Source organism: Xenopus laevis, chromosome 4L (assembly GCF_017654675.1).
Source record: "Xenopus laevis strain J_2021 chromosome 4L, Xenopus_laevis_v10.1, whole genome shotgun sequence".
NCBI lineage: Eukaryota > Metazoa > Chordata > Amphibia > Anura > Pipidae > Xenopus > Xenopus laevis.
Window position 1 is genome coordinate 8,556,481 of NC_054377.1, and position 23,841 is coordinate 8,580,321.

At 40.9% G+C, this 23,841-nt stretch overlaps 1 long non-coding RNA gene across 1 annotated transcript in view; it reads left to right on the forward strand.

The window, feature by feature from the left end:
- LOC121402901 overlaps positions 1-20,486 on the forward strand; it is a 40,166-nt gene extending 19,680 nt beyond the window's left edge. The window contains exons 2-3 of the long non-coding RNA XR_005966852.1: positions 18,418-18,526; positions 19,613-20,486. This is a non-coding gene — a long non-coding RNA (uncharacterized LOC121402901). The remainder of the gene's footprint in view (positions 1-18,417; positions 18,527-19,612) is intronic.
- Positions 20,487-23,841: the final 3,355 nt, after the last annotated feature.

The window sequence follows — 23,841 nt, forward strand, 5'->3', positions numbered from 1 at the left end:
ATATCTAGTTACGCCACTGAGTAGAATATTAATAGGATTATGGTAATATGCCCAAAGTCCATGTCTTGGCATGTGCCTTGGGCTTTCCGGCATTTCTATACATTGTTAAATGAGTGCAGAATATTCCTTTCTGCAAGCTTTGGGATAGACATTCTCTGTAGAGAACAATAAAAGAAAGACCTTCTGTTATTTATGGTGGAATGATGGTGATGCTCAGCTGGTTTCTATAGCTTCCTTTTAACACAGGAAACATCTAAAAAATGTATGTTTCCTGCATTAAATGGCCACTAGCACAAGAAAGGGTAATAATGTTCAGTGTAATAATGGTGTTAACTGTGATACCCTTCGAACCTCTGGAATCTTCTAGTTTTTATCAGTTTGAATTTTATTAAAGCTCCTCTTGATTCTGTATCATTTGTAATTAGTGATGAGCCAATTTTTTTCGCCAGCCATGGATTCGCAGCGAAATTCAGAATTTCACCATTTGGAATTTTTTTTCACGAAACTGCAGCAAAAATTCGCTGTGGGAAAATTCACAGAAAAAACAGCCATTGACTAATGCATTAGGACAAAAAAAGTCGCCATAAGAAAAAATGCCTATTGACTTTAATGCATTAGAACAAAAATGTCACCATAAGAAAAAACACCCATTGACTTTAATGCACACTTACTAAGCTAAGGATTCGAAGTAAAAAAATGTTGAATTTCAAAAGTATTTTTTTGGGTACTTCGACCATCGAATAGGCTACTACGACCTTCGACTACGACTTCGATTCGAACTAAAAATCGTTCAACTATTCGACCATTTGATAGTCGAAGTACTGTCTTTATAAAAAAAAACTTTGACTACATACTTCGGCAGTTTAAACCTACCGAGGTACAATGTTAGCTTATGGGGACCTTCCCCATTAGTTTTCTAAGGTTTTTTTGATCGAAGAAAAATCTTTCGATCGATCGATTAAAATCCTTCGAATCGTTCGTAAGAAAAAACGCCCATTGAAAAAAAGTCGCCATATGAAAAAATGCCAAATTGACTAATGCATTAGGACAAAAAAGTCGCCATAAGAAAAAAACAACCTGATTGACTTTAATGCCCTTGGAGAGAGAAAAATTGTCGCTTTTAAAAACGCCCTTCAATGTGGTTTGTGAAATGTAACCGTTTCGCAATTTTTTTCCACAGTTTCGCAATTTTTTTGGCGAAAGAAAACGAGACAGATTCACTCATCACTATTTGTAGTGTATCATCACGAGAATTTATCGATGTCAAAAATTTCATTTCAACAAATGAGGCCTCTTTGCGATTTATTTTGCCTTGAACAGAATTGTCTATTTGTGGATTATTTTCATGTTTGTGGATATAATTTATTATCAGTATTCTCTTCCCCGCCCGAGAGGATGGGAGACAGATGTTTGCTCTTGTTTGTTTGTTTGTTTGGTATACATTTATATCACTGGTGATGGGAACAAATTATATTTAGCTCTATAAGAGACACCTATTCCTATTCTTGCTGGGCTCTTGATTCGGACGTTCTTCACTGGCAGAGCCTTCCTTTCAAAATAAAAAGCTATGCTTCTATTAATGTGACTCATCAAAGGACATCCGAGAAATTAAACACAGATGTTTTTTTCTTTACTTTTTGTTTTGTTTTCCTTTTATAATTTACTTCATCCAGAAAAACATCCACTACGCAATGGGGCTGAAAATAAACTCTTACTCCAGCGCTGAATGAGCTGGCAAAGCGGAACTTCTGGTAATTGGAGAGAAACAGAGACAGTTGGACAAGGGAAAATACACGTACACTAGATGCCATCAGATTTTCGTGGTAAAACTCTCAAGAGGAGCTCCCTGCACTTGCACAGTTGTGTCCCACCACTCTGTTCAGATGATGTTTGATTTTTTAACCATTACAGATATAGAACCTGATATTCCATATGACATTTCTGGGTATTTCCGTAATCTGGATCTTCAATTATGCTTTTAGTATGATGTAGAACAGGGATACCCAACCTTTCGAACCTGTGAGCAACATTCAGAAGAAAAAAGAAGTTGGGGAGCAACACAAGCATGAAAAATGTTCTTGGGGTGCCAAATAAGTGATGTGATTGGCCATTTGGCAGCTCCTTTGTGGATTGTTAACCTACATTGAGACTCCTTTGGTAGTAGAACTGGTTTTATACAACCAAAACTTGCCTCCAAGCCTGGAATTCAAAAATAAGCCCCTGCTTTGAGGCCATTGGGAGCAATATCCAAGGGGTTAGAGAGCAACATGTTACTCACGAGCTACTGGTTGGGGATCACTGATGTAGAGAGTGATATTCTGAGACAATTTGCAATTGGTTTTCATTTTTTATTATTTGTGGTTTTTGAGTTATTTAGTTTTTTAGTCAGCAGCTCTCCAGTTTGCAATTTCAGCAGTCTGGTTGCTAGGGTCTAAATTAACCCTAGCAACCATGCATTGATTTGAATAAGAGACTGGAATATGAATCGGAGAGGCCTGAATACAAAAGATGATTTATACTAGGGATGCACCAAATCCAGGATTTGGTTCAGAATTCGGCCAGAATTTGACCTTTTTCAGCAGGAATCCTTCTGCTTGGCAGAAACGAGACTGAATACTCATTTGCAAATGCAAATGAGGGACGAGGAGGGAAATTGCGTGACTTTTTGTCACAAAACAAGGAAGTAAAAAATGTTTTCCCTTTCCCACCCCTAATTTGCATATGCAAATTCAGATTTGGTTCAGTATTTGCCCGAATCTTTCGTGAAGGATTCGGGGGTTCGACCAAATCCAAAATAGTTGATTCAGTGCATCCCTAATTTATACAAATTAGCAATAACGATAAATGTGTAGCCTTACAGAGCTTTTGGTTTAAGATGGGGTCAGTGGCCCCCATTTGAAAGCTGGAAAGAGTCAGAAGTAGCAGGCAAACAATTCAAAATATATAAAAAAAAAAGAAAACATTGAAGACCAATATAATCGCTTCGGCTTTCCGAAGTCACCCGAAGTTTCCTCATGAGGCAACTTCGGAAAACCAATCCTTCCAAATGCCATCCTGCCTGTGATTTATATTGTAGGCGGGAAGGCAGTTCGGGAGATTAGTCATCTGAAAAGAAGCGATTTGTCACTGGGCAACAATTATTAATAGCCTGCATAATTAGAGCGATTCAATTAATTTGGGTTTTGCAACTCAAAATTGCAGAATTGAGTTTTTTCCATCCGAGTTTTTTTTTTAAATAAGATACCATTCAAGTTGTGAGTTAATTCGAGGTATAAAAAAACTCTATCATCCAGCCGTTGATAAATAACCCCCTATATGACTCCCATTAGATGGAATTAAGATGAATGAAAAAAAAGATTGGCAAAACTGCAAACTGGAGAGATGTTAAATAAAAAGCTAAATAACTCAAAAACCACAAATGATAAAAGACCAGTTGCAAACTGTCTCTGAATATCACTCTCTACATCATACTAACAGTTAATGTAAAGGTGAACAACCCCTTTAAAGGAATTCTGTCATAATTTTTATGGTGTCGTTTTTATTTCTAAATGACACTGTTTACACTGCAAATAATTCACTCTACAATATAAAATGTCATTCCTGAACCAGCAAGTGTATTTAGTTGTAATATTGGTGTGTAGGTGCATCTCAGGTCATTTTGCCTGGTCATGTGCTTTCAGAAAGAGCCAGCACTTTAGGATGGAACCAGGCCCGGACTGGCAATCTGTGGGTTCTGGCAAATGCCAGAGGGGCTGCTATAAGGTGCCATAGAAAGTCAGTATTTAGTGGGCTGTGGGGCCTCTGTTTGGACTGATTGGGCCTCTGTGTACTTTAAATGGCAGGGCCTATATTATTTCTCAGTCCGGACCTGGATGGAACTGCTTTCTGGCAGGCTGTTGTTTCTCCTACTCAATGTAACTGAATGTGTCTTAGTGGGACCTGGATTTTACTATTGAGTGCTGTTCTTAGATCTACCAGGCAGCTGTTATCTTGTGTTAGGGAGCTGCTATCGGGTTACCTTTCCATTGTTCTGTTGTAAGGCTGCTGGGGGGGGGGATGGGAGGGGGTGATATCACTCCAACTTGCAGTACAGCAGTAAAGAGTGACTGAAGTTTATCAAAGCACAAGACACATGACTGGGGGCAGCTGGGAATCTGACAATATGTCTAGCCCCATGTCAGATTTCAAAATTAAATATAAAAAATTCTGTTTGCTCTTTTGAGAAATGGATTTCAGTGCAGAATTCTGCTGAAGTAGCACTATTAACTGATGCGTTTTGAAAAAAACATGTATTTCCATGACACTAGCTCAGCTGTAGGGGTGCAGGTTAAATATCCCTGAGGTAAGGGCAAGCAAATAAGGCTTTTCACATAATGTAATTATATGTCATTTGTAGCCAGGGACATTCTCTGCTTATGGGGTCCCCTTTAAGCATGGGGGGGTGGCGACAGAGTAATGGCTTCCCTCCGCTCTCAGCTTTGCCTTACAGCAGCGGCCCCTGAGCCTCTCATTTATGAACTGTAGCATAAGTCAAGCCGGATGTGTTATCCAACATCTACAGTTCCGATATGTGACCTAGGGAAAGTCTGGTCCCACAGGACATGCTGAGAATGAGTGAATTAGGGGCTGGAGAGAGCAAAGCAGCGACGCATTTACAGGATATGTCAGGAGGCAGATTTAGACTAATCGTGAAGAACAACTTCCTTTGTGTTGACACATGGGAAGCAATTTATCATGACAAAGAGGAGTCTGGAGCTGCTCGTGTTTATCCAAGTCGGGGAAATGAGCACTTCTAATCTTCAATGAGAGCTATGTCATGGGCTTCATTTAGGAAATGATAAATAAAGGAATGGCCTGGGTCTGTATTATACCTGCTTTTTGTCTTCCCATCCCTTTTATACAGTACTGTTTACTGGCGCAATCTCACATCCTTAATTAAAAGCTTCCCATGATTTGCTGCCAAATACACTGCAGCCGGCCTGATCCTCTGCACTACAGGCTGCAAGTGAGTAACACAATGGTCTGCGGATACAACACTACCATCACCTACTCAATCAGCCGTTCCACACAGACCTCTAGAACTAAAACTCCCAGAATCCCTTCTACAGCTGACATATGTGTCGTATAAAGGCACAAAACATTTCCCTATATATAAAAGTATATGTTTGGGTGAGAACCCCCTTATTGTTTACCTTGCACGTTACAATATGATGCATCTCTTGTGGGCACAATTTGTATTTACACATGTAGGGCAGAGCCGCCATATTGCTTTGTTTAGCCACAGCATGAGGGCAGATATGTGTGTGTGTGTTTATATATGGAGACAAACTGCCATGTTGTATTGTTAATGGGGATAATGTAGTGTGTGTGCACAGGACATTCCTTCCATGTTTATACTTTGGCATATAGGCTGGAGCTGCTTTACATTGTCCCTTAGGCAGTACAGTACGAGGAACAATCCTTTCCGGCATAGTTTACATTTTTACATTGACTTAGGGGCTGAGGAATTCTCAGAACATGTTTTTTTTTATTTTTGTGCAAATGCATATATATGGGATTTATACTCACAATCCAACATTACTTTTTTTTAGAATTCCAGCAAAATTTGCTGCAATCAGGCACAGCATTTTGTGCTACATATGGGGAGCACAGTGATTTGCAACAGTTTAGTAAACTGCACACAAATAGAGGCCAAGTTGTGCCTGCTAGAGTACGGGCAGCACATGGGCATAACATAAGTATATACTTATTCCCCGAAAGATCATACTTACAAGTTATTCTAAATTGAGAAAGCCAGTTGTCCTTTAAGTGCAGCAATCAGCCCTGGCCTCATCCACCAATGTTGCTGCAACTGGCTATTCATCTCCAGTATACCACAAGTGGTTTGTTTTATGGCCTTTAAGGGAGAACTAAAGAATTAGGCTAGAAATGTTGTATATGATGTTTTGTGCTTCTGTACCAGCCCAAGGCAACCACAGCCCTTTAGCAGTAGAGATCTGTGTCTCCAAAGATGCCCCAGTAGCTCCCCGTCTTCTTTTCTGCTGATTCACTGCACATGCTCTGTGCTGCTGTCACTTACTGAGCTTAGGGACCCACTCACAATATACAGTACACATATAATAGAAATGTCACAATATAAGTCTGATTAGTAATTAATACAGATAATTACTACATGGCAGCACAGAAACCAGTGCAATTAGCATCAGAATTTAATAATCAGCAAACCTGTAGCATCAGCTTATATTACAGGGGAAGCTCATTTTCTGCTGGATAATTAGTGACGAGCCCTAAGCTTAGCCTCTCAACAGCTGCTCAGAGCCCACTGAGCATGTGAGTGTCACAGACACTTTCCAAGATGGTGACCCCCTGTGACAAGTTTGAAGTCCTGGATCATTGCTGCTATTGACAAGCTGAAACTTTAGCCTTGTGCAATAAGTTCACTATATAAAATATGGCATTTTTAGCCACATTCATTTTTAGGGTTTACTTCTCCTTTAAAGTGTATAATTCTGCACCCATCTCTTGTACCATGCACCTTCTCTAGCAGCAGACATGAATGAGCCCTGAAATTGTATTTAATGTAATAAATGCCCTTATATTTTACTTAGGCAGGTCATTTTCTGCCATTCAGTTGCAGCTATAGAGGCAATACTTGACATCTGTTTGGCCTTAAACCCCAATAAATCCACATTTCAATGAATTCTACAGCTTGCTTAGTGAATATCGGTTATCCCCAATAGTGATGTGCGAGTCGAGAAAACCTCAACCTGACCCAGACCCGCCTGCACTTGCCTCCTCGGCTCTATTTATAAACCCGCGCGGACCTGCCCTGCTGATGACATCACAAAAGGGGCAGGGCAGGTTCAGGTCTATAAAACAGGAAGCCAAAAGTCGGAAGCCAGCAGTCTTGAGACGCGCAAGAGGAGGGCTACCTGAACCCACCTGACCTGTGGGTATCGGGCTGGCTTGCACATCACTAATCTCCAGCCGGTGGCTGATGAACAAAATGTTGCTCACCAACCCCTTGGATATTGCTCCCAGTGGCTTGTTTTTTACTTCCTGGTTAGGAAACAAGTTTTAGTTGCATAAAAACCAGTTGTATATCCAGGGTGAGTTCCCTCTGGTTCCTGGTACCAGTAAGCCCAGATTAATTTCACATTTCTTACATGGACTTTCTACTCTGTCTCCTCTGAAGGGCTGGTTTTAGAGTTGGGGAGACAGACCTTTGGACTGGGTCCCAGCAGTAAAGGGGACACAGACTGACCACAGTGGGAAACATTTAAATAAGAAGCACAAAAACATATTGTGTACTGGTTCCTCTTGGTGCATGTTGCCATGCAAAGAGATGTTTTGTTGTTGATTTTGGCCATGTTTACATCTGGTCATGGCCCATGATCAGTCCCTGCCAAGGGTATAAATACAGAGGACTCCTGAAGACTTCAGGAGGGTATGCATTAATGTCTCAATCTTCAGGAGGCTCTGCATTAATATCTCAATCTTCAGGAGGGTCTGCATTAATCTCAATCTTCAGAAGGGTCTGCATTAATATCTCCATCTTCAGGAGGGTCTGCATTAATCTCTCGATCTTCAGGAGGGTCTGCATTAATCTCTCGATCTTCAGGAGGGTCTGCATTAAGCTCTCAATCTTCAGGATGGTCTGCATTAATTTCTCAATCTTCAGGAGGCTCTGCATTAATATCTCAATCTTCAGGAGGGTCTGCATTAATCTCTCGATCTTCAGGAGGATCTGCATTAAGCTCTCAATCTTCAGGAGGGTCTGCATTTTTTCTCTTATTCTTCAGGAGGGTCTGCATTAAGCTCTCAATCTTCAGGAGGCTCTGCATTAATCTCTCGATCTTCAGGAGGGTCTGCATTAATCTCTCAATCTTCAGGAGGGTCTGCATTAATCTCAATCTTCAGGAGGGTCTGCATTAATCTCTCGATCTTCAGGAGGGTCTGCAGTAAGCTCTCGATCTTCAGGAGGGTCTGCATTAATCTTCAGGAGTATCTGCATTAATCTCTCCTTTATCAGATGGGTCTGCATAAAGCTGGCCACAGATGCAAAGATCCGATCGTACGAATCAATGTACGATCGGACTTTCCCATCTCCCGACCTGCCACTAACCATTCAGATCAAAGTCTTACCATTCCGACCAAATAAAGTAGTTAAAGAACAGAGCAGCCGATGTTCTGCCCCTGACAACAGTCGTATGATAGACAAAGCTGGTGACAGTCTCCCACTGAAAATCGTATGATCGGCAATACACGCAGAGATATTACCCGCAGCCGACAGAAATTTTCTAACCTGTACGATCGACCAAACGACCGATCTCCGCCGGACGAAAAATGTCGGGACTCTCCACACACGTTCCTAAAATCGTACGAATCCTCGATTTGTACGATGAGATCTTTGCATCTATGGCCAGCTTTAAACTCTCAATCTTCAGGAGGATCTGCATTAACCTCTCCCTCTTCAGATGGGTCTGCATTAATCTTCAAGAGGGTCTGCATTAATCTCTCAATCTTCAGGAGGGTCTGCATTAATCTCTCAATCTTCAGGAGGGTCTGCATTAATCTCTCAATCTTCAGGAGGGTCTGCATTAATCTCTCAATCTTCAGGAGGGTCTGCATTAATCTCTCAATCTTCAGGAGGGTCTGCATTAATCTCTCAATCTTCAGGAGGGTCTGCATTAATCTCTCAATCTTCGGGAGGGTCTGCATTAATATCTCAATCTTCAGGAGGCTCTGCATTAATCCCTCGATCTTCAGGAGGCTCTGCATTAATCTCTCAATCTGAGGAAAGTTTTGGAACATTTGGTATAATGGATCAGATAAAATCAGCAATGAGGCACCACCTGCTGGTAATATTTCATCTACAAGGAACAGAATTTTGTACTTTGGAGCCTTACTTTTAAATGTAACAAAGCAGTAGAGTTGTATTATGCCCCCCTCCTAAACTGTGGGGCTACCCTTCCCTCTAAAGCAATGGATGGGGGCTCCAACCTTCTATCTCCAGTGACTTTAACCTTCAATGTAAAATGCTCCTGATAAAAGAACTAGGATAATTTAGCACATACTCTAAATAAACATCATCAAAGTTTTCTATGATTAGTGTAGAAGAAACCACACACTAAGGAAGGAATTTGAAGAAATGTTATAGTGAATATAACGTACAGTATATAAGTGAAAATAACATTATAAGTGAATAGCATTTATTGCTTTTTTCACGTTATAACCTCTATACATTTTTATCTCGTGTGTTACTTTTTAAACTGGGGAAGTTGAACAAATGCTTTGACAGTTCCACTAACGTCAGTGCTTCATAGGTCTCAGCATTTTATATGTAAAGGATATTGATTTTCTACTTAGTGTCCCTCCTAAATTTAGTGTGTACATTCATGTGATGTCCACTAGATGGCAGTAAAGACCTTTGGTAGGCAATAAATCTGCTGGGGATCAAATTACATAAAATTCGATTTTTTTATTTTTGTGCAGGTATGCAGAATGCTAGGGACCTAGGGTTTTATTTCTGTAATTTTGATCTCCCTACCATAAAGGGGTTGTTCACCTTTAAGTGAACTTTTAGTATGATATAGAAAGTGATGTTCTAAGACAATTTTCAATTGTTTTTAATTTTTTATTACTTGTGGTTTTTGAGTTATTTAGCTTTTTATTCAGCAGCTCTTCTGTTTGCAGTTTCAGCAATCTGGTTGCTAGGGTCCAAATTACCCTAGCAACCATGAACTGGTTTGAAGAAGAGACTGGAATATAAATAGGAGAGGCCTGAATAGAATGATGAGTAATAAAAAGTAGCAATAACAAATGTGTAGCCATTCTGTAACATATTAAAGGGGAACCTGCTTAGGAAAGATGTGAGAAAGGTTTCTAATTTTATTCCTAAGCAGAAGAACATCAGCCTCTTTCTTTCTCCTGACAACTTCCTTGACTACTTTCTGGTCAGACTAGTCAGAAACTGACCAGCAGGTGGCGCTGTTGTAACAAAATTCATTCATATTAACAGTACATGTATCCCTTAATATCTTGGAATTAAAATAAATAAATATTGAATGCACATTGCAAAAATGCTTAGAATAGCATTCTCATCAATTTCACATTCACTTGTTTTTAAGGTTTACTTATCCTTTAAGGCCTCTCCTATTCACATTCCAGTCTATTATTCAAATCAGTGCGTGGTTGCTAGGGTAATTTTGACCCTAGCAACCAGATGGCTGAAATGGCAAACTGGAGAGCTGCTGAATAAACAGCTAAATAACTCAAAAACCACAAATAGTAAACAGCCTGCCGGCATGAGCCCCGCCAGTACAGCAGAGGAGTCAACAGAATGTCTGCCTTCACTTTAAAACCCAGAACTAGGTTAAATCAAATAGTTGGAAGGTGATCTGATAAGTAGATTTTTATTTAGATTAAGATTAGATTAAGATATCTGAACGCTACATCTGGGGTTTTGTGCCTGTCACTGACATAGTAATCTAACGTTAATGAATACATTTTATATCTAGAACTGCTGGAATGGTCCCGGGGTTGACACTTACCTTTTACTGTAAGTATTTGCCATCTGTTATTTAACATCACCTAGAATGTTGGCCAGAAATGCAATCATCTGCAAATATGGCTTTTGGCCAGCCCAAGTAACTGGCCCGCTCATTGCTTCATGGCAGGATCAGCCCTGGGTGCTCATTAGTGTAACTGTAGGTCCCTACATGTCTCCGCTCACCCATAGTTTATTCCTTTAATACTTTCTCTGCCCCCACATTACCCCGCCCATGGCATTTGAGTTTAATGCAGACAGGGAACAGGGCCATGGAGTAATGGGGGTGGGATTGTGATGACGTTACATCGATGACGTGGCGATTGGGTGATTGCCAGATCAATCAGGGAATCCTACCCGGTTTTCCTAGTTTGGAAAACCGGGCAGGCAGTTCTGACCTGGGTAAAAAAAAAAAAAAACCCGGACTGTCCTGGTCAAAACTGGACAGGTTAAAGGTGTATTTGGAGACCAAATTAATCTGAATTAGGGATGCACTGAATCCAGGATTTGATTCGGGATTCAGCCTTTTTCAGCAAGATTCGGATTCGGTTGAATCCTTCTGCCTGGCCGAACCAAATCCTAATTTGCATATGCAAATTAGGGTGGGTAAGGAAACTGCATGACTTTGTGTCATAAATCAAGGAAGTATAAAATGTTTTCCCCTTCCACCCCTCATTCAGTTCGGTATTCTGCCAAATCTTCCGCAAAGGATTCGCGGCTTTCGGACGAATCCAAAATAGTGGATTTGGTGCATCCCTAATCTGAATGTATAAAAATGTTATTTCCATTTAAAACCTGGCCGTCCAGAAACCCAACATATAACAATATAAATACAGAAAAGGATTTTACTAAATGATTTAGGTAGGTGGTCACTTAAAATCACATTAATGTTATAGTCTATTTCCAATATTCCAGTATTTCCAATACTCCAGTATTTCCAATACCTTTGAGGCCGCCATAGTCTCTGGTTCATCATCGATAAAAAACTGGTGGCATGTTATTTAGCAATATCACATGAAAAGTCAAATCACTGAAATCCGAGGAAATAAACGTGGGCACCCTCCTGAAATTCATTGCTGTTGCATTTGTTTTCCAATGACATTATTGCACAAGCTTTTAGTCACAAGTGAAAGTGTCAACGCTGAGAGCGATAAACGAAACACTTCCAGGGTTGATGCAATTCTTCTGTTTGATTCATGCCAAGTCCTTTAGACTTTGAGTTCGTCTGTCACTAACACAACAGCGAGGTGCCAAGTGGAGAAGGCGCTTCCCTCCATTCCCGTGTTACTCACGTTAGTTCATTGACCTGTGCAGCCTTTCGGCGTGACCTGAAGCCTGTGTCATGTAACGTTTCCACTGCTTACTAATTACTTCTCAACCTCATCCGTGTGATTATATATACTGTATATACTCGAGTATAAGCCGAATTTTTCAGCCCCCAAAATATGCTGAAAAACTCTACCTCGGCTTATACTCGGGTCAAGCGCAAAAATGGTCGCCGGCGTCCAAGAATAGTCTCCAAGAATATTCACTGGTGTCCAAGATTGGTCACCGGCAACCAAAAACTAGACGCCGGCACCTCAATTTTTTGATTGAAACTTACCAGAAGCTGCTGCATTTCTCACCCTAGGCTTATACTCGAAGCTTTCCAAGTTTTTGGAGGTAAAATTAGGTACCTCGGCTTATACTCGGGACGGCTTATACTCGACTATATATGGTATATGCACGCCACTCCCTGTGTCCCCACTCACCTCCAGTTTTTTTAATGTATTAATTAGGGATGCACCAAATACAGGATTCAGCCTTCTCCAGCAGGATCGGATTCTTCTGCCGATCCGAATCCTAATTTGCATATGCAAATTAGGGACGGGGAGGGAAATCGTGTGACCCCTTCCCACCCCTAATTTGCATATGCAAATTCGGATTCAGTTCAGTATTTGGCCGAATCTTTCACCAAGGATTCGGGGGTTCGCCAAATCCAAATTAGTGGATTTGGTGCATCCCTAGTATTAATTTGACCCTTCTCGGCATCAATATCCCTCTTTTTGATCAAAGTGAGAATGCCAGGAATAACTGGAAGCCTCATTCTTATTTGTAGATGTGCAGATATCTGGTTCCGTCAAGCTCCAAAAAAAGAATAAAAAAACACTACGGCAAATATGTTTTTGAGACAAATATATTACCTTGGTATTTTAAAGAAATGTATTTTCGGAGGCCTGCGTAGGGGGAATGTTTAGGGAAATCCTATATGTGTATAAATGAGCCCACGGCAAAATCTTAATTGGTCTCCTTAACAACTCCTGGCAAAAATATTTTTTTGTATTTTCTGTGTATTTTAGTGTAATGGAACATTGATGTGTAATGGTTTCCTTTTTGTACCGTTTTCCCTTGTTCCTGTGATACCTGTTTGACGCGTGAATAACATTCCATTCCATGTTTGGGACTGCCCAACTGCCTGTCCAACAGATATCTGGCTGAAAATGTTTTGGACCACACCCATTTTGTGGCCACCCCCCCTAATTACCATGTTCATTTTACAAAATTTGGCAGGTTATGAAAGTTTGAATACATTTCTGTGGTTTTTAGGTGTGTATTACAGTTTTGCTAATGAAGGTGAATTGCCCTTTCAGCTGCAAGTCAGTTTCCCCAAGAGACCTGCTTATCTCCAATTGTTACAATTGTTTCTTTGCTTATCTTACATTGTTACAAAAGTGCACCTGCCATGTATTCTGGGCTCTCTGCCAGAAGCCAATTAAATTTTAGAAACTTTTGAATCTTTTCCTGGCTGTTCAGTGCAGGAGATCAAAGAGAAAGTTGGGACATTCCAGTAACAATCCGGGACTGTGGGTTGAGCTGTCAAAATAGGGACTGTCCCGCGAAAAATGGGACAGTTTGGAGGTATGGTTTATGAGTAGAAGTAAAGAAAGCAGAAGATCATTTAGATAGTGTGGTTTCTAATTTTAATGTATTGACTGGCCTCTAGCACCCCCTGCTGCACATAGAACCAAATCTCATGCTTTCGGCTTAGAAGTCTGTTTTTTTAAAGGGGAACTTACGCTGTCCTAACAGCTAAAAAAAAATCGATTAAAGGGATCCTGTCATCGGAAAACATGTTTTTTTCAAAACGCAATCAGTTAATAGTGCTGCTCCAGCAGAATTCTGCACTGAAATCCATTTCTCAAAAGAGCAAACAGATTTTTTTTATATTCAGTTTTGAAATCTGACATGGGGCTAGACATCTTGTCAATTTCCCAGCTGCCCCTGGTCATGTGACTTGTGCCTGCACTTTAGGAGAGAAATGCTTTCTGGCAGGCTGCTGTTTTTCCTTCTCAATGTAACTGAATGTGTCTCAGTGAGACATGGGTTTTTGCTATTGAGTGTTGTTCTTAGATCTACCAGGCAGCTGTTATCTTGTGTTAGGGAGCTGTTATCTGGTTACCTTCCCATTGTTATTTTGTTTGGCTGCTGGGGGGGAAAAGGGAGGGGGTGATATCACTCCAACTTGCAGTACAGCAGTAAAGAGTGATTGAAGTTTATCAGAGCACAAGTCACATGACTGGGGGCAGCTGGGAAATTGACAATATGTCTAGCCCCATGTCAGATTTCAAAATTGAATATAAAAAAATCTGTTTGCTCTTTTGAGAAATGGATTTCAGTGCAGAGTTCTGCTGGAGCAGCACTATTAACTGATTGATTTTGAAAAAAATGTTTTTTCCCATGACAGTATCGCTTTAAACAAATTGCAGTGGGCATGTATTAAATCTGTTTTACAAATTTAATAACAAAATAACAAGTTTATTATAATTTTTCCTGTAATAGATAGCACATTATTAGTGTGCCCTCTCAGGCTAAACACCCTATTATGCTGAAACCTCACCTACTATCCACTAAGTTGGAAGCTGCTTCCCTAGGCACAGATAACATACTTTTGCTCTCACTTATATCTGTCTGGCACCCCAACTCCATAACGTTGTCCGCTTGTTTTTTCCAACATATGTTGTGTTACACAGGTGCACCAGGAAATAGAGGCAGGAATAAAAGTCTCATCCCATACAAAACACATTCGACCGAGTAAATAAGGTTGGTATCACTCTACAGTCGCGGTTCATAAGGGAACGATCCTGAGGTCATTCGGAGGCCCATTTCAAGGCATGTCCCATAAATGTTGGGCTACTGTCTTAATATCAGATCTGATTTTATTATCACAAAGATAAGGGTTTATTTTGTTTCTTGTTGGGCCATAAAGCAATCGCTCACTTCTGCAGTACACCATCTACCCTGGCACAGTCTCCTGCTTGGAATGTTCTTTCACCTCTTGACAATGGTATTAACATCAGTCATTACCCAAATAGTCAAGTGCTCTTATAGTAGAATCAACCTTGCTGGCCACGGACCAGGAGCCATTTATTGTGCTGTGGCTCCTGACACCGCCTCGTGTTACTCACCACACTTATCGGCCATAAACAAGATAAGAGCCGTAAAAGCATAAAATTGTAGCTGGTAGTGGCAGGTAATGTAGAGGTGAGTCGCCGAATTAAGATGAATTGATATTGTCTGTACTATCTTCCAAAATAAAAAAAAAGTAATCTGGTTTAACACAAAGGCCATTGGCTGTGACATGTATTATACAATTATACAATGGTCTCGAAAAATGTGGGATGTTGCATTAGTATGGTAATGATTCTACCCTCTGTGGCCTGCAGGTGGCTCTCTGGAGCTATTCCTATATGGAATAGGTACAGGAACGGTGATACAATAACTAAACTGCTATTGCACTGCTTTCCGGATGCTGATGATAACATTGTTGCATAAAGGGAAGAGAGGGTTTCCCAATGTATGGAATGTCCCACTAGTAAGTCGTAGGAGTCACACTGTTGATTATACAACATTCAGGCTACAACATACTAGCTGAATGAGTTGTTCTGTTTTATTGAATCAGGAAACAGGTTTTGCAATAAACTATTTCTCAGTTACTTCGACCTATAGTAACAGTGGGATAATAGTCTCTGGGAAGGGAGTGTGACTGTGGGATAGCAGGTATAGTAGGGAGAGATGGTGCCTATAGTAACAGTGGGATAATAGTCTCTGGGAAGGGAGTGTGACTGTGGGATAGCAGGTATAGTAGGGAGAGATGGTGCCTATAGTAACAGTGGATAATAGTCTCTGGGAAGGGAGTGTGACTGTGGGATAGCAGGTATAGTAGGGAGAGATGGTGTCTATAGTAACAGTGGGATAATAGTCTCTGGGAAGGGAGTGTGACTGTGGGATAGCAGGTATAGTAGGGAGAGATGGTGCCTATAGTAACAGTGGATAATAGTCTCTGGGAAGGGAGTGTGACTGTGGGATAGCAGGTATAGTAGGGAGAGATGGTGCCTATAGTAACAGTGAGATAATAGTCTCTGGGAAGGGAGTGTGACTGTGGGATAGCAGGTATAGTAGGGAGAGATGGTGCCTATAGTAACAGTGGATAATAGTCTCTGGGAAGGGAGTGTGACTGTGGGATAGCAGGTATAGTAGGGAGAGATGGTGCCTATAGTAACAGTGGATAATAGTCTCTGGGAAGGGAGTGTGACTGTGGGATAGCAGGTATAGTAGGGAGAGATGGTGTCTATAGTAACAGTGGATAATAGTCTCTGGGAAGGGAGTGTGACTGTGGGATAGCAGGTATAGTAGGGAGAGATGGTGCCTATAGTAACAGTGGGATAATAGTCTCTGGGAAGGGAGTGTGACTGTGGGATAGCAGGTATAGTAGGGAGAGATGGTGTCTATAGTAACAGTGAGGATAATAGTCTCTGGGAAGGGAGTGTGACTGTGGGATAGCAGGTATAGTAGGGAGAGATGGTGCCTATAGTAACAGTGGTATAATAGTCTCTGGGAAGGGACTGTGACTGTGGGATAGCAGGTATAGTAGGGAGAGATGGTGTCTATAATAACAGTGGATAATAGTCTCTGGGAAGGGAGTGTGACTGTGGGATAGCAGGTATAGTAGGGAGAGATGGTGTCTATAGTAACAGTGGATAATAGTCTCTGGGAAGGGAGTGTGACTGTGGGATAGCAGGTATAGTAGGGAGAGATGGTGCCTATAGTAACAGTGGATAATAGCCTCTGGGAAGGGAGTGTGACTGTGGGATAGCAGGTATAGTAGGGAGAGATGGTGTCTATAGTAACAGTGGATAATAGTCTCTGGGAAGGGAGTGTGACTGTGGGATAGCAGGTATAGTAGGGAGAGATGGTGTCTATAGTAACAGTGGATAATAGTCTCTGGGAAGGGAGTGTGACTGTGGGATAGCAGGTATAGTAGGGAGAGATGGTGCCTATAGTAACAGTGGATAATAGTCTCTGGGAAGGGAGTGTGACTGTGGGATAGCAGGTATAGTAGGGAGAGATGGTGTCTATAGTAACAGTGGGATAATAGTCTCTGGGAAGGGAGTGTGACTGTGGGATAGCAGGTATAGTAGGGAGAGATGGTGCCTATAGTAACAGTGGGATAACAGTCTCTGGGAAGGGAGTGTGACTGTGGGATAGCAGGTATAGTAGGGAGAGATGGTGTCTATAGTAACAGTGGGATAACAGTCTCTGGGAAGGGAGTGTGACTGTGGGATAGCAGGTATAGTAGGGAGAGATGGTGTCTATAGTAACAGTGGGATAATAGTCTCTGGGAAGGGAGTGTGACTGTGGGATAGCAGGTATAGTAGGGAGAGATGGTGTCTATAGTAACAGTGGATAATAGTCTCTGGGAAGGGAGTGTGACTGTGGGATAGCAGGTATAGTAGGGAGAGATGGTGCCTATAGTAACAGTGGATAATAGTCTCTGGGAAGGGAGTGTGACTGTGGGATAGCAGGTATAGTAGGGAGAGATGGTGTCTATAGTAACAGTGGATAATAGTCTCTGGGAAGGGAGTGTGACTGTGGGATAGCAGGTATAGTAGGGAGAGATGGTGCCTATAGTAACAGTGGGATAATAGTCTCTGCCTATGTAGAGAATGTAGAACTTACATTCTGTAAGATGGTGGCAGGCTGAATAATATACTGGACTGGACGATACCAGAGCACACTGAGCATGTGCAGTGCCACTGACACTTAGAAGATTGGCCTAACAAGATTCAAGTTTGGGAGCTAATCTAGATAGAGAACATTTAGGCCTGGATCATTACTGTTATAGAGCTGCCTAATGTCTCTGCTGGCACAGTAAGTTCAGAGTATACAATACTGTATATATAGCCAGATTGAGCTTTTTAAGGCTTTGAGGGCAAAGTGTCCCTGGAATCTCTTTTTAATGTTGGCAACTATATCTCTGTAACAATGAGACAATACGTTGCTCTCTAAGCATAAATCTAAAAATCATCTTGCTCAAGGTTTAGGGTCAGAAGACTTTAAGAACATTTTAGAGTGGGGATAAGTGACTTCTAGTTCCACACTTACATAAATATGAAAGATTTCCCTGTGACTGCCTCCCTACTCATTCCCTGAATTCCAGCCCTGCCAGGTTACTACAGTTCTTCCCTGATGTTACCAACAGTCACATGAAAAGTCCCTCTCTGACTCCCAGCAGGTAAACAACACATCGTAGAGCCATTCGGGTGGAAAGATTCTTTGTAAATAAATAAACCAGACGCCAGGGGTCACATGGTTGAAGAGGCCTGGTGCCACCTGTGTGTTCCTGACATTTATGGCCAATACCCAGTTTATTGCCCGGCTCTAGAGGGTGAATGACACACCTAAGATAAGCCTGTGTTTCCCTGTAGCAGGGCGCCAGCAACAAGCTCCTTCCTTCAGGGCACCAACATAGTGAAATATGCAAAGTGCAAAATTCAGATCCATATTTTCTACCTGTAATGTAGTGTTTTGTTGTTTTTGTTTTTTAACAGAACTATAATTGTGGGCAGCAGAGTTCCAGGTCGTACATTACTTTTTGCTGTATTTACAGCAGTGGTTGCTACTGCACCCAAACCCCTGGGAAATAACAGGACTCCATAGGTATGTATAAGTATTCTTTACTTTAGAAGAATAGAATGCAGTGAAGGGGCAATTTAATGGATAAGTAAACCTTTAAAATGAATATAAAATTGATGAGGAGGCTATTGTAAGCACTTTTGCAATTTACACTCTTTGTCTATTTTTCTTTAATTCCAAGATATTAAGGGATACATGTACTGTTAATATGAATGAATTTTGTTACAACAGCGCCACCTGCTGGTCAGTTTCACACCAGTCTGACCAGCAAGTAGTCAAGGAAGTTGTCAGGAGAAAGAAAGAGGCTGCTCTGATGTTCTTCTGCTTAGGAAAGATTTGAGAAAGGTCTCTAATTATTTTCCAAAGCAGAAGAACATCGGAGCAGCCTCTTTCTTTCTCCTGACAACTTCCTTGACTACTTGCTGGTCAGACTGGTGGGAAAATGACCAGCAGGTGGCGCTGTTGTAACAAAAATCATTCATATTAACAGTACATGTATCCCTTAATATCTTAAAAATAAATAATGAATGTACATTACAAAAGTGCTTGGAATAGCCCCTCATCAATTTTATATTCACTTATTCACTTACTTTAAAGGTTTACTTTGTACATCAAGGGGTAGAATTAAGCATCTGGTGGTCAATACGGACATGAGTTATTGGGGCAAAAGTATCTTATGTTCAACCATGTTTATTAAACTGAATTTTGCAGCACTTACGTGTAGGGGGGCAGCTTGATGTACACAGCCCCCCATCCTTCAAGTCGGCACCCTAGCTTCCCATTTTGCTTTTCTGCAGGGCTTTATTCTATTAAAGTGGATGTTCACCTTTAAATGAACGATTAGTATGATGTAGAGTGATATTCCGAGACAATTTGCAATTGGTTTTATTTTTTATTATTTGTGGTTTTTTTAGTTATTTAGCTTTTTATTCAGCAGTTTGCAATTTCAGCTATTTGGTTGCTAGGGTCCAAAAAATCCTAGCAGTCGTGCAGTGATTTGAACAAGAGACTGGAATATGAATAGGAGAGGCCTGAATAGAGAGTTGAGTAATAAAAAGTTACGGTAAAAAGATATTTGTAGTCTTACATATCATTTATTGTTTAAATCAGGGGTCCCCAACCACCAGGCCGCTGACCAGAACCAGGACGCGGACAGTCCTGAAGTGGGCCATCGAATTGAACACTGGAGCACTGAATTGGATGCCGACCCCTCCTGACCCCATCCCGACCCCTCCCGAACCCCCTCCGATCCTTACAAAAAAGTTTTGCTTTTCTTTGGTCCCCAGGCCAAAAAAGATTGGGGACCCCTGGTTTAAATGGGGTCCTTTTGAAAGCTGGAGAGAGTCAGAAGAAGAAGCCGAATAACTAAAAAACTATAAGAAAAAATACAATAATGAAGACCAATGGAAAAGTTGCTTAAAATTGGCCATTCTACAACATACTAAAAATGAACTAGAAGATGAACCAGCCCTGGCACTATTAGGGAGCATCTCTTCTCCTTCTCAGTCGCTCTGATGTGGATATGTTCTTGTGTTTCAGAGTGGAAACAAAGCAGCGTCAGTACCAATAGTTTATAAAATACCAAACCACTAAATAAATACACACGTATTGATGTGGCACTTGGAAAGGAATCTACTGCAGGCTGTAGCGACCCCCCCCCCCAAGAATGAATGACCCCGAGCACAGTCATAAATAATGAAGTACAGTAACACTATCGCCTAAGACCAGCTCCCGAGGATATTTTACCCTCACATCTATAATTTACATTTTCCGGCCTCCTGGAACATCCAGTGGAAGAGACACCTGAACCGCCGGCATGACATTTGCCTCCATACACAGCTTGTTCATTGTCAGGGTACAGGTATAGAAACATGCGGTACAAAACTGTAGTAATCCTACAACATGGGGAAATGCAGAGCAGTGAGAGTGAAGGGGTAGAGAAAGAAAAAAATACTGTACCAGCCTTCCTTTACATTTTTTCCCTATTAATAACATTGGCATCAAGCATCGTTTTTACTAGCCAGGCCGATAAAATACTAGCCAGGTGGCAACCCTAGAAGGGGCCCAGGGCTATAGAGGGCCTAGTGGACTGCTTGATAAACACTATAAATATTTGTCCTTATATTTCTCAGGGTTTAGGGAATGGGAGAAACCTGCGTAGAAACTCTGAAGGAGAAAAAGTTTAGGGGTCGCTGACCTATGCCTTAAAGGGGTTGTTCACCTTTGAGTTAACATTTAGTATGATGTAAAGAGTGATATTCTGAGACAATTTGCAATTGGTTTTTATTATTTGTGGTTTTTGATAGGGATGCGCTGAATCCACTATTTTAGATTCGGCCAAATCCTTTGCAAAAGATTCGGCCGAATACCGAACCAAATCTGAATCCTAATTTGCATCTGCAAAATAGTGGTGGGAAGGGGAAAACATTTTTTACTTCCTTGTTTTGTTATAAAAAGTCACTTGATTTCCTTCCTCTCCCTAATTTACATATGCAAATTAGGATTTGGTTCGGCTGGGCAGAAGGATTCGGCAGAATCCTGCTGAAAAGGCAGAATCCAGAACCGAATCATGGATTCGGTGCATCCATAGTTTTTGAGTTAATTAACTTTTTATTCGGCAGCTCTCTTGTTTACAATTTCAGCAATCTGGTTGCTAGGGAACAAATTCCCCTAGCAACCATGCATTGATTTGAATAAGAGACTGGAATAGGAATAGGAGAGGCCTGAATAGAAACAAGAGTAATAAAAAAACAGCAATGACAATACATTTGTAGCCTTACAGAGCGTTTCTTTATTAGATGGGGTCAGTGACCCCTATTTGAAAGCTGAAAATAGTCAAAAAAAGAAGGCAGATCATTAAAAAACGATAAATAATGAAGACCAATTGAGAAGTTGCTTAGCATTGGCCATTCACTTATGAACTTATCGCCCCCTGTAAGTAAGGAGCTAATGGTGTGTGAATGTGGCAATACTGCTAAAATAAATAGTCACCACTATTGTGCCTCAGGTGTAAACTGGGAGTAGTGGTGCTAAAGAGCAGGCGGAACTGGAAGTGAGGAAATGTATGGCCAGTGCCCCCTAGAGCATTCCCAACGTGTAAACGTGCAAGTGAATAATAATAGGAGGGTGTGAGAATGAAGTGTTATGGTAATGATGGCATCTAAATGAAGGGAAGTGATACTACCTGAACGTTACTGAAAGCAATAGCTCTAATATATCTATTTACGAGAATTGCTTTTCACGGTGTTGTGAAATTCCGCAATACACTGTCAAGAAGTCGAGCTTAAATCTGAATCCAGTCAGTATCTCCAGGCAATAAACAGAGGGAACACTCAGCAATAAACAGCAAACATTAGACTTCTCCTATATATATATATATATATATATATATATATATATATATATATATATATATATATATATTATATATATATATATATATATATATATATATATATATATATATATATATATATATATATTATATATATATATATTGCTATTCCACCAGGTGGCGCTGTTTCTCCCTTACAAGACAAGACTAGCTGTCAGGTCTAGGTGTCGGTTAACAGAAATGCTGAAGGGAGAAACCGGAAGTCTCGGCACTCTAAAACATTATAAATATATTATTAATACTAATCATAATTCGGACTGCCATGGTCAGAATTATAATTAGTTATAATGATAAGTATGGGATGACAGGTGGTGACTTTGGATACTGTGTGCAGCATCATTAAGGGTACATATATACCCATTATCCAGAAATCTCCGAATTACACAAAGGCCGTCTCCCGTAGACTCCATTTTATTAATATTAACCAAAATTGTAAAAATTATTTCCTTTTTCTCTGCAATAATAAACAGTAGGTATGCATTTGGATTCGTCCAGGATTCGGCCGAATCCTTGTGCCTGGCTTAACCGAATCCTAAATTGCACATGCAAGGGGCGGGAAGGGAAATCATGTGACTTTTAATGGATTCGGTGCATCCTATTAAATATTAGCTTGTTCTTGATCCCAACTAAGATATCATTAGTTCTTATTGGAAGCAAAACCAGCCTATTGGGTTTATTTAATGTTTATATGATTTTCCTGATAGATGAAGTCTACAACCCCTTTAAGTCTACTAGAAAATCATGTAAACATGAAATAAACCCAATAGGCTGGTTTTGCTTCCAATAAGGATTAATTATATCTTAGTTGGGATCAAGTACAGGCTACTGTTTTATTATTACACAGAAAAAGGAAATCATTTTTAAAAATTTGGATAAAATGGAGTCTATGGGAGACGGCCTTTCTGTCATTTGGAGCTTTATGGATAATGGTTTTCTGGATAACGGGTCCTATACCTGTAGTGAAGAAACCCAAACCCCTCAGCCTGGGAAGCAGTTTAGGGTTCCGCTGCTATCAGCCATTGCTATTTGCTTTTGGTGGGACAATCGCTCCAGGTGGTGCCCATGAATGATGGAGAGCGCAAAATAAAGTCCCGTGGGGCTGCTGCTCCAGCATTCCAGCTTTCTAACCCGTGTATTATAGTCTCACAAAAGGTATCACAAGGGAAAAAGTAGTGGCATTCTCTAGGATCAACACGGGCCATTATCACAATGCACATCCAGCCGAGGGCTTTGTGAAAATCCCTAATAATAGCAAAACTCCTGGGAGGTCACCTCTCTGCACTACGGCCTGCGGAGGAGAAGCCTTCCGATGATTAAACACCAAACTATGGGCAGGAGTAGGGTGGGTCGGCCGCTCTCCCAATGACGCAAGTTCCTTTGTCAAATAAGGTCATTACAGAATAAGATTCCTCTTCTTGATCTTCTCAATAAGGAGAAAGTGGAGTTAATTAACTCCTAGCGCTTTTGCCATTATACTACATTATAACATCAGCACTACCCCCCCCTGTATGAATGGCACAGGCCAGACTGATACTAATCCAATCTAAAACTTCAACATTAATTTAGGATGACCATCTCCAGACATTGTATTAAAAGGGTGATATTCCCGGGGCACCCCTGGAACTATATCAGGGTGACTGTTACCCCAATGTTTCTATATATCTGTAACCTTGTTATGAGCTAAGGGGGCCCAGTCTGAAGGTCAGTTAGGGGGAGATTTGGGGTGAGTGTTTATTTGTACCCTGGGTACCCCTGGAACTATAGCAGGGTGACTGTTACCCCAATGTTTCTATATATCTGTAACCTTGTTATGAGCTAAGGGGGCCCAGTCTGAAGGTCAGTTAGGGGGAGATTTGGGGTGAGTGTTTATTTGTGCCCTGGGTACCCCTGGAACTATATCAGGGTGACTGTTACCCCAATGTTTCTATATATCTGTAACCTTGTT